Source organism: Bufo bufo, chromosome 3 (assembly GCF_905171765.1).
Source record: "Bufo bufo chromosome 3, aBufBuf1.1, whole genome shotgun sequence".
Classification (NCBI taxonomy): Eukaryota; Metazoa; Chordata; class Amphibia; order Anura; family Bufonidae; genus Bufo; species Bufo bufo.
In genome coordinates this window covers 535790073-535809756 of record NC_053391.1, presented here as the reverse complement: position 1 = coordinate 535809756, position 19684 = coordinate 535790073, and positions in this window count along the sequence as shown.

Here is a 19684-nt window from a genome sequence, read left to right as displayed (position 1 = left end):
TCAAATAATGACTCTACCCATACTGATATATATCTTTCAAGCTCTCCCCATCCCTATCCCTGAACCATTTTTTAAGAGGGTACAAACTCTTCTTAATACGTACCTTTGGAAATCTGATCATCCTAGAATTGCATAAGCCTTGATGACAAGGAGACGAGGGGATGGGGGAATAAGCCTCCACACAATTGAAGGTAAGCAGTTAGACATCAAGTAATCACTGTGGAGTAATAAGAGCATTGTAGCATAGAGTAAAAATTATAAATGTCAAAAAGTTAGTCGAGTTTAAGACCCCTACTGATAACAATAAAACAGGCAGAGAATCCCAGAGAAGGTAAGTAATTTAGGGCATCAATCGGATCAAAATTATCAAACGAAAAACAAGAAAAGAGAGAAAAAATAAATAATTGAATAACAGGATCTCTCAGGCAATGTCTCCACACTTTAGAAGTCATAAATTAGGGATCACCATTATGGGGTGTATTTCGGGTGTAGGGGGTTAATCATAGAAGCTGGTAAAGACTTTTCATATCTATAGGTAGTATTAACGACGAGTATCACTTCTTGTTTGTTTGGAGGGTCTGATGACTTCCAGTGATGGGTTATTACTAACTTATAGAATATGACCTACAAGATTTCTGTGAGATCGAGTAAATTGCTCTATACCCAGAAATAAAAGTGCCAGATCTGAGAAGGGTGTAATTGACACCAAAGAGAAATCAGTGCAGAAAATTGCTGCCAGTAGGATTTAATTTTCGGGCAGGACCAGAGGATATGGTAAAAAGTGCCAATGTGACCATACTCCCTCCAACAACAAGCAAATACTCTTGGATATATGCTACTCAATCTGTGTGGTGTAAAGTACCATCTCAAGATGGTCTTTATCCCTGCCTCGCAATGAGTGACACATTCAAAGTTGGAGGATAAAAAACCAACAGCATTGGTCCACTCCTCTTCTGTATAGGGTCTCCCTAGGGAGAGATTTCAAGAGTGTGTCAAGGTAATGTTGCACCCTCAAGTAGTTATATAATTCTCTATAGGGGAGTTGAAGTGTTGTGAAAGGAAGCACAGAATTCTGTACAATCTGGCCAATTGTGTTTACATGTGCCTTGCACCATATAGAATGGTCCAGACCCCCAATAATCTTCTCTAGGACATGAGTTGAGGCGTCTTTGGAGAGAAGTGTACCTTGTTCCCTATGAGAACTGTGAAATTGGGACCATAAAGTCCCAGCATGGGTCACTGTCAGTAAAGGTGGCTTTGGAAGAAGCTAGCTTCTGCAGGACCTGGAGAAGATGGTCTTTTAAGGAACCCCCCTTGACCAACTCTAATTCAATCTGGACCCAGGGTTTATTAGAATATTCACTCCACCACTCTCTAAGGAAGGAAAGACCAATAACTCTGTAATAATCCTTAATTGTTGTAACACCTAAAAAAATGATTATTCATAAAACACTACCCCTTCTATTCTAGGCACTACTTTTAGCTGGGTGTTTACGAGAAGAGGTGATAATTGTTATTTTACTGAAAAATATAACCTAAAAAAGTAAAATGAATGACCAATGGGAGCATGGAACATCCATAGCGCATCAGAATAAAAGGTTAATGCCCCACAAACACACGACCTTATGTGTTTATGGTCCACAAACCACACATCCACAAAACAGCCATGTACACGCCAACATTTATTTTCCACCTCCTGTAGAAAAGTCCTATTCTTGTCTGCAAAATGGACAAGAAGAGGGCATGTTCTAGCTTTTTTGTGTGCCACAGAATGGACATAGATGTGGACAGCACACAATGCACTGTCCCCATTATTTGCAGCGCCATTGAAATGAATAGGTTCACCTCCGATCTGCTAAAAATGCAGAGTGGATGCAGACAGTAAATAAGGTCATATGCGTAAGCCCGTAAAGTGAGGAGGTCCTATATGGTCTTCTTTATAGAAGTCATCATAATCATTATTTATCTCCAAAGAAGGTAGCAGGCAAAGTATGTACCTAAACATAATTCTATTTTCATCCTTGATTTTAATTGCTTTTAGATAAAATTGTAACAATAGATTTTTAATGTATTTTCCAAATTTGTCTTTACAGGAGCAAGCTAGAAGATGTGTACCTGTATGATCTGTTAAAAAAAGGTATATACATTTTTTTTTTTAATTCAATACTATGAACAATTAATTGTTCTATTTGTTGTTTTTCAGCTATGCTGAGATGCTCTCATTCTGTCAGATCTCCATACAGGCATGTGATAACCTCCTGAGGATTCTGTGCAAGCTCCTAGCTAAGGACATACTGTGATGATGAAGTAAGTTAGTTTAACCTGAAAAGGCCTTAATGACCAGTCATTGTTTTTTTTTTGTGATTTGCAACATTGTTTCTGCTGACTTTGTGATTGCATTGGAATTTAAACAGTTTTCCAGGATTTTGATACTGATTACTAGTGTTGAGCGAAGCAAAGCATCCAATGTGGAATTTGGTATGAATTTTAGGATTTTTTTTTTTTCAAAATTAAGCTCAGTTTCCTTTGCGCTTCGTGGTAACTAATCATTTTTCCTAAAATGGTTGCTGGAGTTGTCTTAGAAAGAATGGAAAAATAAAACACTCATTTCATCCACTTGCTCACTAGTAGGTTTAAAAAAACTAAAACAAAAGGCCATATTACACTATCGTATTACTGTTTTTAACGGCGTTAGATGGGTGCACTTCTGTCTAAGTGGCTGTTAAAAATGGTGACACTTATTGAAAATCCAAAAGAGTAAATACAGCACTTAAAATCTTCAAATGCACTTTATTTCTTTACTTCTTATTTTTTGTTCATAAGAACATTTTTGTTCGAAAGGCGTCAATTGCTGGTGGAGGGTCTGTATCTGTGAGTTACTGCTATGTAAAGAAATAAAGCGCATTTGAAGATTTAAAGTGCAGGATTTACTCTTTTGGATTTTAATGAATGGACTTACTTGGCCCTATCCGTGCACAGGAGTATACACACTAAGGCCTCATGCACACAACCGTTTTTCGTGTCCGCATCTGAGCCGCAGTTTTTGCGGCTCGGGTGCGGACCCATTCACTTCAAAGGAGCCGCAAAAGATGGGGACAGCACTCTGTGTGCTGTCCACATCTGTTGCACCATTCCGTGGCCGCGGACAAGAATAGGCATGTCTACAATGGGTCACACGTTTCGTTTCGCAAATTGCAGGAGGCGCACGGGCGGCTTCCGGTTTTTGCAGATCCGTGGTTTGCGGTCCGCAAAAAAACAGCACAGTCGTGTGCATGAGGCCTAATTGATAGGCTGCATGAGCTTTTAACATAGCGATTTGTGACAAATTAATTCAGAATGAATTAAATTTCTTGTCAAACTTTGTCTACTTCGTCTACTTATGACCTGTCCTCATGATATATCATCCATATCTAATTGGTGGGGGTCCGACAACCGGAACTCCTGACGATCAGCTGTTTTAGACGGCACTGGTGCTCCTGTGAGTGCCGTGACCTTCTCCATGCTTACCAAGCACATCGCCGTACATTGTATAGCGGCTGTGCTTAGTGTCGAGCTCACCAAGCACAGCCACTATACAATGTACCGTATGGCTCTGTGCTTGGTAAGCACGGAGAAGGCTGTGGCACTCACAGTGCCTTCTCAAACAGCTGATCGTCAGGGATCACGGGTGTGGGACCCCCACTAATCAGATTATGATGACCTATCCTGAGGATAGGTTGTCAGTAGTAAAATAACTGAAAACCTCTTTAAAGGGAACCTGTCACCAGGATTTGATGGACATGGACATGGGTTGCTAGATGGCCACTAGCACATCCGCAATACCCAGTCCCCATGTGCTTTTAGTGTGTAAAAAAACCGATTTGATACATATGCAAATTAACATAAAAGAGTCATATCTTACTTGTGTGACCAGAGAAGAGTCATATTTTCAAGCTTTGACTCATCTCAGGTTAATTTGCATATGTATCAAATCGGTTTTTATACACAATAAAAGCACACAGAGCTATGGGGACTGGATATTGCAGATGTGCTAGTGGCCATCTAGCAACCCATGTCCTCAGCTCTATACCCAAAATCCCGGTGACAGGTTCCCTTTAATACTTTTTTAGTGTAAGTGTCAAGCTCTTTATGGTGGCTTGAAGTTGTAATAAAGATGACTGAATGCAGGTTGTTAAATAAGAAGAATAAATGAGTACCATATCATCTACCATAAGATTCCCCATTTAAAGTAAAGAATAAAGTGCTCAACCACTTGAATCCAGATATATTTTTTTCATATGAGGAATGTAGCTTTTATTATTACGCTCCACTAGATTTACATTTCTTTGTGCATATACATAATTTTATATAACATGCACAGACTGAACTCGTCTATATACAGAAAAAAGAAAGTGTATTGGCGGGGTTCCTGGGTGTCGCACCCCCGCAGATCTGATACTGAGGACTAGAGTTGAACGGATACCTGGATATTCGGGTTCGAAGGGTTTAGCCGAACTTCACAAAAAAGTTTGAGTTTGGGACCCGAACTTGACCCTGAACCCGAACCCTATTGAAGTCAATGGGGACCTGAACTTTGGATCACTAAAATGGCTCATGGGAAGAAAAGTCATGGGAAGGGCTAGAGGGCTGCAAATGGCATCAAAATATGGTTAAGAGCATGGCAAGTGCTCTGCAAACAAATGTGGATAGGGATAGGACTTAAAATAACATAAAATACACAAAAATATAACATTATAATCTTGATCTAGGAGGACGAGGTCCATATGGAGTAGGAGGTTGAGGAGGTGGTGGATGTGGCGGTGTAGGTGGAAGCGGCGGTGGAGGAGGTAGTCAACACTGGTCTTTGGTTTTAATTAATTGATTATTATTTTTTTTGTTTAAATTAGGGTACACCCCAAAACATTGGGAAATATAACCTGTGATAACCCCCTCCAGCCGTGCTAAACAAATGTTCAGACAATACACTTGCTGCAGGGCAGGCCAGCACCTCCAAGGCGTAAAGGCAAGCTCAGGCCATGTGCCCAATTTGGAGACCCAGAAGTTGAAGGGGGCAGACCCATCAGTCAGTACGTGTAGGCGTGTGCACACATACTGCTCCACCATGTCGCAGGTACCCGTAATGCCCACGATCCAATTGGATATCTGCTCTATCAACTTTTGATGTTATTTTCTGCGCCTACCATGTTGATCACGGTTAGAGGCGAATCAGGGTTCCACGCCAGAGAGGGAGCGTGAGAAAGGGATAACACATCCAAGGGAGGACAATGTATGAAATTAAATGTGATCGAGCGGAGATGTGGGACAAATTATTGAAGACGAAGCTTCCAAGTAAAGGAGGGGGCGCGCGGCAATTACCCACTCCGGACTCGGGGAGGTAGTGACAATAAATAACAATACAGGACTCTTAACATGCCCTCTTATTGGAATGATTATTAAAAAATTATAGGGAATGTCACTGGGGCATTTTGGATTTGGAAACGTTAGACAGGAGAGGCCCTGCTGCCGCTTTGTTGACTCTAGATAATTTCTGCCGGATCACATGTCCCCCTGACGTCCACGATCCAATTGGATATCTTCTCTATCAACTTTTGATGTTCTTTTCTGTGCCTACCATGTTGATCGTGGTTAGCGGCGAATCAGGGTTCCACGCCGGAGAGGGAGTGTGAGAAAGGGATACCACAACCAAGGGAGGTCAATGGCTGCAATGTGATCGAGCGGAAATGTGGGACAAGTTATTCAAATAGAAGGATCGAATGAAAGGGCCAATTAAAGACAATTTTTTGAAAATTAAAGTCCCTGTCACCTATGCAGAGTAGGAGTTTTTCATCTGCAAAAATGGGTTAATGTCACCCACCAATGGAAAAGACAATTGTTAAAAATTTCGGGCCCTGTCAACTATGTAGAGCAGGGGTTTATTCCTGGCAAAACTGTGTTCATGTTACCCACCAATTGAACAGACGATTTTACAAAAAATAAGGTCCCAGTCACCTATGCAGAGCAGGGGTTTGTATACGGCAAAATTGGTAAAATGTCACCTGACAATGTAACAGACGATTTTTTGCAATTTAGGTCCCTGTCACCTATGCAGAGCAGGGGTTTATTCACGGCAAAAATTGTAAAATGTCACCCAAGAATGTAACAGACGAATTAGTGAAATGTATTTCCTTGTCCAGTAGGTAGAGCAGGGGTATATCACAGACAAAAATTGGTTAATTTCACCCGACAATGTAACAGACAAATTTGTGAAATTTATTAACCTGTCCACTAGGTAGAACAGGGGTATATCACAGCCAAAAATTGGTGAATGTCACCCGACTATGTAACAGAAAAATTAGTGACATTTATTAACCTGTCCACTAGATAGAGCTGTATATCATAGCCCAAAATTGGTGAATGTCACCCAATTATGTAACAGAAAAATTTGTGAAATTTATTAACCTGTCCACTAGGTAGAGCAGGGGTATATCACAGCCAAAAATTGGTGAATGTCACCCGACTATGTAAGAGACAAATTAGTGAAATTTATTAACCTGTCCACTAGGTAGAGCAGGGGTATATCAAAGCCAGAAAATTGGTTATATGTAACCCAAAAATGTAACAGATAAATGAGTAAAATGACTTAAAATACGTAAAAATTAACAAAAAATTATCTTGCTGTATGAGGTGGAGGTCCATGTGGAGTAGGAAGTTGAGGAGGTGGTGGGCGTAGCAGTGTAGGTGGAAGTGGCGGTGGAGGAGGACGAGGTAGCCAACACAGTTTTTTATTTTTTTTTGTTATTTATTTTAATTTATTTTTTTTAAATTAGGGTACACCCCAAAAGAGTGTGAAATATAAAAAATACAACAATGAGCAATTGCGCTGTAGTATAACAATGACTGGGCAAGGCCGATACATGTCTTTTCTGCACAAGGTACGGACAAGTCCTGTGGGATCCATGCCTGGTTCATTTTAATGAACGTGAGCTTGTCCACATTGGCTGTAGACAGGCGGCTGCGCTTGTCTGTGATAAGGCCCCCTGTCATGCTAAATATTCACAATAATCTAATAAAGAAGTTTTACGCCCAATATTACATAAAATTATCTGCCTGAGTAGACGTATGAGGAGAAAAATAATAAAAGATTTATTAAATATAAATAGGGAAAACTGAATATCACGTCTGTGACAATCAGGCTTCCAGACTCCAATGGTGGTGTAGGAGAGGGATTAAATCCACACCACTATAATAGAGTCCGGACTAGAATCCTATACAGCTAGCACTGCAGTGCTAATATAAGCTGATCAGGAAATTGCACACGGCTCAAGGAGTTAAACCAGGCACAGGTTTGTCAGGTGTAGATCAACCTGGCTGGGCGATGTGGGATAGCTGACAAGTGAATCAAGCCCCCTTGGGGTAAAGCATCCACCAGGTGCCACAATATTGTGGACGCTCACTCAGCCATCTCCATCAGCCCAAACAGCCAAGGTGTAATGATGATCACAAACCCTAAGTACACAAGTCAGCTGTAGCGCTGCCTGAGTCAAGCACACACCCTGCCTAAAGAGCCGTGTAACAAACACAGGATCACCGGCTCAACGCGTTTCCCTATGGCCATATGAGCCACAATTCATCAGGAGCGAAGCGAAGTGTTTAAACAGTATTAGCCTGTGGAGCAGAACCGCCTCACACTGTTGTGTGTAGAGGCATTCGGCGCTGTGATGGCCGTACGCGGCCGCATGAACGCCGGCCAGATATCCAGTCAGCCCCGCCTACAAAGGGGGCGTGTGTTAGTGCTCGGCCGAATCGGAGCAAGGTGCGTCATCTGACTTACACCCCCGATCCGCCCAGAGCCCTCCTTACATCACACACCTCCATGCTGACACATCAAGTGCCCATGTATACAGGAGGAATCGAAAGTCGCGGCTATATGAGATATGTCACCTATACGCCTAGCACTGGTGTCAGCTATACCGGAGGAGCCCAAATTGGTGACATCAAGGAAAATGTAAGTGCATCCCTAAACACAACCTTATACAAAGCGGCATAAATTAAAAGACAGTGACAAACATAATGACATGCATACAGAGATACGCCCCTCCTCCATAAATCCAATATGTCCATACCAGCAAGGGAGGAAAGGGGGAAATCATAGAGATACATCAAGCATTTATAGCTTATATAGTGGCCAAGGTCTTGAGACAACCACATGCACACAAAAACCAGTAAGGTATCCATATAGTGGTATGACTCAAATGAAGCATGAATACGAAATTGCTTCATTTAACCCATTAGGTTGAATGGTTTGCAATCTGAAGATCCACATCGCTTCTTTTTGGAGCAAGAGTGTGTCCATATCCCCACCGCGTATGGATCTTTTGGGCATAACAATACCCTGGACCCTCAGAACATCCGGATTCCCTGCGTGCATTTCCCGCACATGACGAGACACCGTAGTGTCCCGTGAATTCCGGATGTCTGATAGATGTTCCCCTATCCTGCGTCTCATTTCTCGCTTTGTCTTGCCCACATACTGGAGCCCACAATTACACGTGATAAGGTATATTACACCCACTGAAGTGCATCTAATGAAGGACCGGATCTTATATCTTATTCCACTACTCACACTAGTGAAAGAATCTCCTTTGGTAATAAATTTACATATGATGCACGAACCACAGGGGAAATTACCTTTCGCAGAATTTTTGAGCCATTTTTCAGGAGTGGGCCGAGTGTAGAGACTATGCACCAAACGGTCACGTAAATTGGAACCACGTCTGTACGTGACCAATGGGCGATCGGATAGGGATGATCCAATGTCAGGATCCGACTGAAGAATGGACCAATGGTTCTGGAGGATTTCTTGAACTTGACGGTGGGCTTTGTCGAAATTAGCCAGGATACGTGGTGTCATATCAACATTGTCCCTATTTCTAGGGGTCAGTAACTGGCTACGGTTTGTGCTCATGGCATGATGGTCCGCCTTTTTCAGGGTATACTCTGGGTAACCCCTGTTTGTAAACCTGTGTTTCAGATCTAAAGCTGCGGCCTTAAATTCACCAAGCTCGGAACAATTTCTCCTGGCCCTGAGATACTGTCCCTTAGTAGTGATACGTCTATCAGCACCTATTGAGATGCTGAGATCCAAAAACGTAATTGCGCTCTCCTGTATCTCAGATGTAAAAAAGAGGCCAATTACGTTAGTGTTTAGGACCTCCACAAATTCAAGAAAACCCTCTCTGGTACCATTCCACAATATCAGAACATCATCCAAATATCTAATCCACAATTGGATGCAAGATGTATATGGATCCATAGATTCCGAGAAAACCACCTCTTTCTCCCACCAGCCCAGGAAGAGGTTTGCGAAAGTAGGGGCACAGGGACTGCCCATCGCAACCCCCCTGAGCTGGTGGTAGACACGTTGGTCAAAAAGGAAGATGTTCCGTGTCAGGATAAAATCCAACAATTGCATAACCAAGGCATTAATTATGGCGGCGACACTGGTCCCCTCTCTGCCGGAGGAAAGTCTCCACCGCTTTACACCCCAACTCGTGTAGTATAGAGGTGTAAAGGGCTTCGACATCCAGACTAGCCAACCATATATCCTGATCACAGTATATGCCGTCCAGTCTCTGTAGCACATCCATAGTGTCGCGGGCATACGAGGGCAGACTCACCACAAATGGACGCAGGATAGTATCCACATACGTACTTATATTTGCAGTGAGGCTGCCCATGCCCGAAACAATGGGTCTGCCCTTTACAGGAAGACCCTGTTTATGTAGCTTGGGCAGGCTGTAGAATGTAGCAAGAACAGGGAATTTGGGTAGTAAAAATTCGAACTCTGCTTTGCTAATTAATCTTTCTTGTAAAGCATCCTGCAGTATTCCTGCCAATTGGGCCTTAAAGGTCAATGTGGGATCCGAACTCAAGATATTATAAGTTTTTTTATCTTCCAAGAGTCTCAGGCACATGGAACGGTAGTTTTCTTGGTCCATGACAACAATGTTGCCGCCCTTATCAGAGGGCTTAATGACAACACTGCTGTCATTTTCCAGCTGTTCCAGTGCCAATCTTTCCTCAGGCTGCATATTATCATGCCCCAGGCTCATCCCATCAAGTTTCTGGAGATCCCGGATCACCACATATAGAAAGGTGTCAATGGGCGAATTGTCATTGAGGGGTGGAAATAATTTAGATGGATTCTTCAAGTCCGTATATGGACCGTCCCCTATATTCCTATCCCCCTCCTCTGACAAGCCCACCAAAAGGTTAAGATCCTGTAGGTCTTCTAAATTAATGCCCAGTTCCAGACACTGTCGTTTGTTATGCAATGAGAAGAATTTTTTCCACTTGAGCTTGCGTGCATATAACTGCAGATCCTTGATCCAATAAAATAAATTAAACTTTTGGAGGGGTACAAACGATAAGCCTTTTTGAAGAACCTCTGTTTGTAATGGAGAGAGAACTTTTTTGGACAGATTAACAACCTGTAGTTCCTCTACTTTGGATCTACTGGGGGTCTCTTGTAACGTAGTAGGTAGTCTGATACCGGTGGGGTCTGATCTTAAAAACCCCCACGTGAGCCTCTTCCTCCTCTACCTCCCTGTTTAAGTCCCCATGATCCCTGAGGTCTTCTATTCGTGTTAGCTCGTCCACGAGATGGTAAGACGGCTCGTTCACCGTCTGTATCACATTCCGAGGACGACAAATCAGTATCTAGCTCAGAAGTTGTCTGGCGTTTTGGGCCAAATTCAAGTACTCGCCCCTCTTTGAAGTCATTAGTGTCTCTATTATATAGAAAGTGTTTCCTCTCTTTAATTTGAGCAGTGAAACGCTCTATATTTTGCTGTAAAAGTGTTTCTTTTTTATTAAAGTCACTATGTTCACTGAATTTCTTTGCCTGTTCAATGCTTTCCTTTAGTTCTGTCTCGCTCACTGATAGTAATCTTCTCTCTTCATCTAAAAGTAACCGCATTAAGCGGAGTGAGCCTGCAATGGATTCTTGCTCCCACTTTTTAAGGAACTCATTTGAACGTACACGCGCTGTAGGGAGGATAGGACTTCTAAAACCTCTTGGAACTATATTATTTTTTATATAGGTATCCAGGGTCTGAACCTCCCACCAGCACCGAACATGATCTTTATAAATACGGTTCAGATGTTTAAAGGATGCAGTAATGCTAATTTGAGCTGTCTGTGAAGGCAGCTCCTTTTCCGTGAACACCTCCCTGGCATCACCCAGCCAACACTCAGAGCTCAGATCGTTGGACAAAAAGCCTGCCATTCCCCACCTAGGGATATATTCAACCAAATAAATATTCACAATAATCTAATAAAGAAGTGTTACGCCCAATTTACATAAAATTATCTGCCTGAGTAGACGTATGAGGAGAAAAATAATAAAAGATTTATTAAATATAAATAGGGAAAACTGAATATCAGTAGTGGAATAAGATATAAGATCCGGTCCTTCATTAGATGCACTTCAGTGGGTGTAATATACCTTATCACGTGCAATTGTGGGCTCCAGTATGTGGGCAAGACAAAGCGAGAATGAGACGCAGGATAGGGGAACATCTATCAGACATCCGGAATTCACGGGACACTACGGTGTCTCGTCATGTGCGGGAAATGCACGCAGGGAATCCGGATGTTCTGAGGGTCCAGGGTATTGTTATGCCCAAAAGATCCATACGCGGTGGGGATATGGACACACTCTTGCTCCAAAAAGAAGCGATGTGGATCTTCAGATTGCAAACCATTCAACCTAATGGGTTAAATGAAGCAATTTCGTATTCATGCTTCATTTGAGTCATACCACTATATGGATACCTTACTGGTTCTTGTGTGCATGTGGTTGTCTCAAGACCTTGGCCACTATATAAGCTATAAATGCTTGATGTATCTCTATGATTTCCCCCTTTCCTCCCTTGCTGGTATGGACATATTGGATTTATGGAGGAGGGGCATATCTCTGTATGCATGTCATTATGTTTGTCACTGTCTTTTAATTTATGCCGCTTTGTATAAGGTTGTGTTTAGGGATGCACTTACATTTTCCTTGATGTCACCAATTTGGGCTCCTCCAGCATAGCTGACACCAGTGCTAGGCGTATAGGTGACATATCTCACATAGCCGCGACTTTCGATTCCTCCTGTATACATGGGCACTTGATGTGTCAGCATGGAGGTGTGTGATGTAAGGAGGGCTCTGGGCGGATCGGGGGTGTAAGTCAGATGACGCACCTTGCTCCGATTCGGCCGAGCACTAACACACGCCCCCTTTGTAGGCGGGGCTGACTGGATATCTGGCCGGCATTCATGCGGCCGCGTACGGCCATCACAGCGCCGAATGCCTCTACACACAACAGTGTGAGGCGGTTCTGCTCCACAGGCTAATACTGTTTAAACACTTCGCTTCGCTCCTGATGAATTGTGGCTCATATGGCCATAGGGAAACGCGTTGAGCCGGTGATCCTGTGTTTGTTACACGGCTCTTTAGGCAGGGTGTGTGCTTGACTCAGGCAGCGCTACAGCTGACTTGTGTACTTAGGGTTTGTGATCATCATTACACCTTGGCTGTTTGGGCTGATGGAGATGGCTGAGTGAGCGTCCACAATATTGTGGCACCTGGTGGATGCTTTACCCCAAGGGGGCTTGATTCACTTGTCAGCTATCCCACATCGCCCAGCCAGGTTGATCTACACCTGACAAACCTGTGCCTGGTTTAACTCCTTGAGCCGTGTGCAATTTCCTGATCAGCTTATATTAGCACTGCAGTGCTAGCTGTATAGAATTCTAGTCCGGACTCTATTATAGTGGTGTGGATTTAATCCCTCTCCTACACCACCATTGGAGTCTGGAAGCCTGATTGTCACAGACGTGATATTCAGTTTTCCCTATTTATATCCCCTGTCATGCTAAACACACGTTTTGACAATACACTGGCTGCAGGTCGGGTCAGCAGTTCCAAGGCGTAAAGGGCAAGCTCAGGCCATGTGCCCAATTTGGAGACCCAGAAGTTGTAGGGGGCAGACCCATCATTCAGTACTTGTAGGCGTGTGCATACATACTGCTCCACCATGTTGGTGAAATGCTGCCTCCTGCTAAGACGTTCCATATCAGCTGGTGGTGCTGGTTGTTGTGGCGTGCTGACAAAGCTTTTCCACATTTCGGCCATGCTAACCCTGCCTACTAAGGTGCTGGCGGTGCCCCAGCTGCATTCACGACCTCTTCCTCCTCCTCTGCCTTCGCCTTGTGCTTCCACTGTGCCCCCGCTATCAGGTGGGGGCACAGCTTGTACTCGCGCGTCTTATTATCACGCTCCAGTGATGGCATTAAGGATGGTACGTTGTTCTAGTAACAGGGATCGAGCAGCGTGGCCACCCAGTAATCAGCACAAGTTAGAATGTGGGTAACTCGGAGGTCATTGCAAAGACACTGCAGCATGTAATCACTCATGTGTGCCAGGCTGCCCAGAGGCAACGAAAAGCTTTCCTGTGTCCTCTGTATCCCCCCAGCCACGCACCAAGGATGGCAATGAGCTAGCTTGGGTGCCACCCTGCTGTGAACACGGTTTCTCCTCCTCTATCTCCTCCTTCTCATTCTCCACCTCCTCATCCTCCAGAACTGTGCCCTGGCTGGACAATTGTGTACCTGGCGTTTGTGGGTGCAGGAACCCACCCTCGGAGACACTTGTGAATGACTGGTCAGAAACCCTATGAAATGATCCCTCTTGCTCCTCCTCGTCCTGTGCCACATCCTCTTCCATCATCGCCAGCAGCGTTTTTTCAAGGAGGCATAGAAGTGGGATAGAAATGCTTAGAACTGCGTTATCGGCACTGGCCATGTTGGTGGAGTACTCAAAACAGCGCAACAAGCAACAGGTTTCGCATGAATCCCAGTAATTGGTGGTCTGGCCAGCATGTGCAAGGTGGAGTTCCACCTTGTTGTCATGTCGCATATGAGGCAGTGAGCGGGAAGGCCGAAGTTACGCTGCAGCGCTGACACGAGCAGCAGCAGGGTGAGAACGCCAAAAGCACACAGAGACGGCACACACTTTCTACAGCATCTCTGACATATTGGGGTAATTTTTAAGGAATCTCTGCACCACCAAATTCAGCACATGCGCCAGGCAAGGGAGGTGCACCAAACCGGCTAGTCCCAGCGCTGCTACGAGATTTCACCCATTATCGCACACCACCAAGCCGGGCTTGAGGCTTACTGGCACCAGCCACTCATTGGTATGTTGTTCAAGGCCCGTCAACAGCTCCTGCGCGGAAAGGGGTTTGTCCCCCAAACAGATAAGTTTTTAAACTGCCTGCTGTCGTTTATCCCTGGCTGTGCTGAAGTTGGTGGTGAAGGTGTTACGCTGACCGGATGAGGAGCCGGAATATGATGAGGAAGCGGAGTAGGAGGAGGAAGCAAAAGGAGGCAAACTGAAGCGCCCTGCAATCCTCGGTGGTGGAAGGACATGCACCAAACTGCTATGTGCCTCAGGCCCAGCCGCCACTGCATTTACTCAGTGTGCTGTTATGGAGATATAACGTCCCTGAACGTGCTTACTGGTCCATGTATCCGTAGTTAGGTGGACCTTGCCACAGATGGCATTGCGCTGTGCACACCTGATTTTGTCCCCCACTTTGTTGTGCAGGGAAGGGATGGCACGCCTGGAAAAAGTAGTGGCGGCTGAGCACAACGTACTGTGGGACAGCCACCGCCATAAGGCTTTTAAAACTCTGTCTCCACCAGATGGAATGACAGCATTTCAAAGAACAGTAACTTTGAAATGCTGGCATTTAGCGCAAGGGATCGCGGGTAATTAGGGGGGTACTTCCTCTTCCGCTCCAGTGTTTGGCAGATGGAGAGCTTAATGCTTCCGTGGGACATTGTGGAGATGCTTGGTGACCCAGATGGTGGTGTTGCTGGCAGATCCTCTGTTTGCGGGTGGCAGGTGGCACAATCACTCCAGAGGTTGATGAAGAAGCCGAGACTGCAGCAGAAGAGGAAGCAGGAGGAGCCAGAGACCTTTCTTGGTTTTTGAGGTGTCTACTCCACTGCAGCTCGTGCTTTGCACTTAAATGCCTGGTCATGCAGGTTGTGCTCAGGTTTAGAACGTTTAGCCCTCGCTTCAGGCTCTGATTGCACAGCGTGCAAACCACTCGTGTCTTGTCATCAGAACATTGTCTGAAGAATTGCCACGCCAGGGAACTCCTTGCAGCTAGCTTTTGTGTGCTTGGTCCCTTGCTGCGGTGGGCAGTAGCAGGCATACTGTCTAGGAAACGGCCGCTGTGCTTTTGCACCCTGCTCCCTCTTCTGCTGTGCTGGTGGCTCCCTCTTCCTCCGAACTATACAGGTCACTCGCATGACCTTGATTACATGTGGGGTCGAGGACCTCATCGTCCTCCACATCATCTTCAACTCAGTCTTCACCCCTGCCCTCCTTGTCAGTCTGCACACTTTCGAAAGCCACAGAGCAGTTGGCACCTGTGTTTTGTCATCATCCGAGACGTGCTGCGGTGGTCCTCCCATTTAATAATCTTGAAACATAAGTGGTGGGGCATCGGAGCACTCAACCTCTTCCACTTCTGGGGCAGGGCTAGGTGAATGGCTCTGAGAAATCCTGCTAGCAGAGTCATCAAAAAGCAGAAGAGACTGCTGCATGACTAGGGGCTCAGACTGAATGGCAGATTTGCAAGGGGGTCAGGTGAAAGACTGATGGACATTGGCTGCAGGTGCCAACTCTGATCTTTGAGCAGGAGACTGGGTGGGAGACAATGTAAAGGAACTGGAGGCACTATCAGCAACCCAATCTACTATAGCCTGTACTTGTTCTAGCCTCATTATTCATAGAGCTGCATTAGGCCCGACCAAATACCGCTGAAGGTTCTGTCGCCTACTCGCACCTAAGTAAGGTGTTTCACTTGTGCGTGTAGCTGGCACAGATCGACCACGTCCTCTCCCTGCAACAGGAGCTCCACCAGCAGCACCACGACCGGGGCCAGGTCCCTTGTTTGATGGTCTCCTCATATTTTTTAAATTTAGGATCTTGCCCAAAATGGGTGTTTTTTTAATAAAAGAATAGAACAACAGTATTTATCGCGTGTATCTCACACTGACAGATGCAGCCAAGGCCGCAAATTTAGTATTTGGCCCAAAATGGGTGTTTTTTTTTTAACCGCCTCCGGACCGCCTAATGCAGGATCGCGTTCCGGAGGCGGCAGCCCTGCGCACAGTCACGCATATATGCGTCATCTAGCGAGACGCAAGATTTCCTGTGAACGCGCGCACACAGGCGCGCGCGTTCACAGGATCGGAAGGTAAGTGAGTGGATCTCCAGCCTGCCAGCGGCGATCGTTCGCTGGCAGGCTGGAGATGCAATTTTTTTAACCCCTAACAGGTATATTAGACGCTGTTTTGATAACAGCGTCTAATATACCTGCTACCTGGTCCTCTGGTGGTCCCTTTTGCTGGATCGACCACCAGAGGACACAGGCAGCTCAGTAATAAGTAGCACCAAACACCACTACACTACACCCCCCCTGTCACTTATTAACCCCTTATTCACCCCTGATCACCCCATATAGACTCCCTGATCACCCCCTGTCATTGATCAACCCCCTGTCATTGCTCACCCCCCTGTAAGGCTCTATTCAGACGTCTGTATGTTTTTTACGGATCCACGGATGCATGGATCGGATCCGCAAAACACATACGGACATCTGAATGGAGCCTTACAGGGGGGTGATCAATGACAGGGGGGTGATCACCCCATATAGACTCCCTGATCATCCCCCTGTCAGTGATCACCCCCCTGTCATTGCTCACCCCCCTATAAGGCTCAATTCAGACGTCCGTATGTTTTTTACGGATCCACGGATACATGGATCGGATCCGCAAAACACATACGGACATCTGAATGGAGCCTTACAGGGGGGTGATCAATGACAGGGGGGTGATCACCCCATATAGACTCCCTGATCACCCCCCTGTCATTGCTCACCCCCCTGTAAGGCTCTATTCAGACGTCCGTATGTTTTTTATGGATCCACGGATACATGGATAGAATCCGCAAAACACATACGGACATCTGAATGGAGCCTTACAGGGGGGTGATCAATGACAGGGGGGTGATCACCCCATATAGACTCCCTGATCACCCCCCTGTCATTGATCACCCCCCTGTCATTGCTCACCCCCCTGTAAGGCTCTATTCAGACGTCCGTATGTTTTTTACGGATCCACGGATACATGGATCGGATCCGCAAAACACATACGGACATCTGAATGGAGCCTTACAGGTGGGTGATCAATGACAGGGGGGTGATCACCCCATATAGACTCCCTGATCACCCCCCTGTCATTGATCACCCCCCTGTCATTGATCACCCCCCTGTAAGGCTCCATTCAGATATTTTTTGGGCCCAAGTTAGCGGAAATTGTTTATTTTTTTTATATTTTTCTTACAAAGTCTCATATTCCACTAACTTGTGACAAAAAATAAAAACTTCCATGAACTCACTATGCCCATCACGAAATACCTAGTGGGGTGTCTTCTTTCCAAAATGGGGTCACTTGTGGGGTAGTTATACTGCCCTGGCATTCTAGGGGCCCTAATGTGTGGTAAGTAGGGATGAGCGAACCCGAACTGTATAGTTCGGGTTCGTACCGAATTTTGGGGTGTCCATGACACGGACCCGAACCCGAACATTTTCGTAAAAGTCCGGGTTCGGGTTCGGTGTTCGGCGCTTTCTTGGCGCTTTTTGAAAGGCTGCAAAGCAGCCAATCAACAAGCGTCATACTACTTGCCCCAAGAGGCCATCACAGCCTTGCCTACTATTGGCATGGCTGTAATTGGCCAGTGCAGCATGTGACCCAGCCTCTATATAAGCTTGGGTCACGTAGCGCTGCACGTCACTCTGCTGATTCAAGCATAGGGAGAGGTTGCAGCTGCGACGTTAGGGCGAGATTAGGCAGATTAACTCCTCCAAAAGACTTCATTCTGTGATCGATCTGCAGCTGTGGATTATTGAAGTGCTATTATTGACTTGCTCACTTTTTTGAGGCTGCCCAGAGCGTTTTTAGATCACTTTTTTTCTGGGGTGATTGGCGGCCATTTTGTGACTTGTGGTGCGCCAGCACGAGCTATCACCAAGTGTATTTAACCATCGATAGTGTGGTTATTTTGTGCTATATCCTACATCAGCTGCAGGCTGAGCCTGTGTCACCGAAGTGCATTTAACCATCAACAGTCTGGTTATTTTTTGGCCATATACTACATCAGCTGCAGGCTGAGCCTGTTTCACCCAAGTGCATTTAACCATCAACAGTCTGATTATTTTTTGGCCATATACTACATCAGCTGCAGGCTGAGCCTGTGTCACCCAAGTGCATTTAACCATCAACAGTGTGGTTATTTTTTGGCCATATATTACATCAGGGGCAAGTTGAGCCTGTCACCCAGCGCCTAAAAAATAGACCTGACATTTCTATTCAACCAAATCTGCACAGTTTTAGCTGGTCAAGTTATTTGTAGTGACCGTCAAAGCAGACTTTTTGTTCTGGGTTGAAAAAGCATTCCCAAATTTGCCATTCTGAAAATAACTAGTTTGTGGTATTTCAGGCCTACTTGAAATCTATCCCAAAAAGAAAATCTTACATTGAAGTTATTGATAGTGTCATTCAGAAAAACCTAAGACACACGCTAGCGTGCTGATAGAAGTGTCATTCTGTGATTAAACCTATAACTGTCACACAGCGCAAAAAAAAAACACGTCTCACATCTCTATTCAACCAAATCTGCACAGTTTTAGCTGGTCAAGTTATTTGTAGTGACCGTCAAAGCAGACTTTTTGTTCTGGGTTGAAAAAGCATTCCCAAATTTGCCATTCTGAAAATAACTAGTTTGTGGTATTTCAGGCCTACTTGAAATCTATCCCAAAAAGAAAATCTTACATTGAAGTTATTGATAGTGTCATTCAGAAAAACCTAAGACACACGCTAGCGTGCTGATAGAAGTGTCATTCTGTGATTAAACCTATAACTGTCACACAGCGCAAAAAAAAACAGGTCTCACATCTCTATTCAACCAAATCTGCACAGTTTTAGCTGGTCAAGTTATTTGTAGTGACCGTCAAAGCAGACTTTTTGTTCTGGGTTGAAAAAGCATTCCCAAATTTGCCATTCTGAAAATAACTAGTTTGTGGTATTTCAGGCCTACTTGAAATCTATCCCAAAAAGAAAATCTTACATTGAAGTTATTGATAGTGTCATTCAGAAAAACCTAAGACACACGCTAGCGTGCTGATAGAAGTGTCATTCTGTGATTAAACCTATAACTGTCACACAGTGCAAAAAAAAAAACAGGTCTCACATCTCTATTTAACCAAATCTGCACAGTTTTAGCTGGTCAAGTTATTTGTAGTGACCGTCAAAGCAGACTTTTTGTTCTGGGTTGAAAAAGCATTCCCAAATTTGCCATTCTGAAAATAACTAGTTTGTGGTATTTCAGGCCTACTTGAAATCTATCCCAAAAAGAAAATCTTACATTGAAGTTATTGATAGTGTCATTCAGAAAAACCTAAGACATACGCTAGCGTGCTGATAGAAGTGTCATTCTGTGATTAAACCTATAACTGTCACACAGCGCAAAAAAAAACAGGTCTCACATCTCTATTCAACCAAATCTGCACAGTTTTAGCTG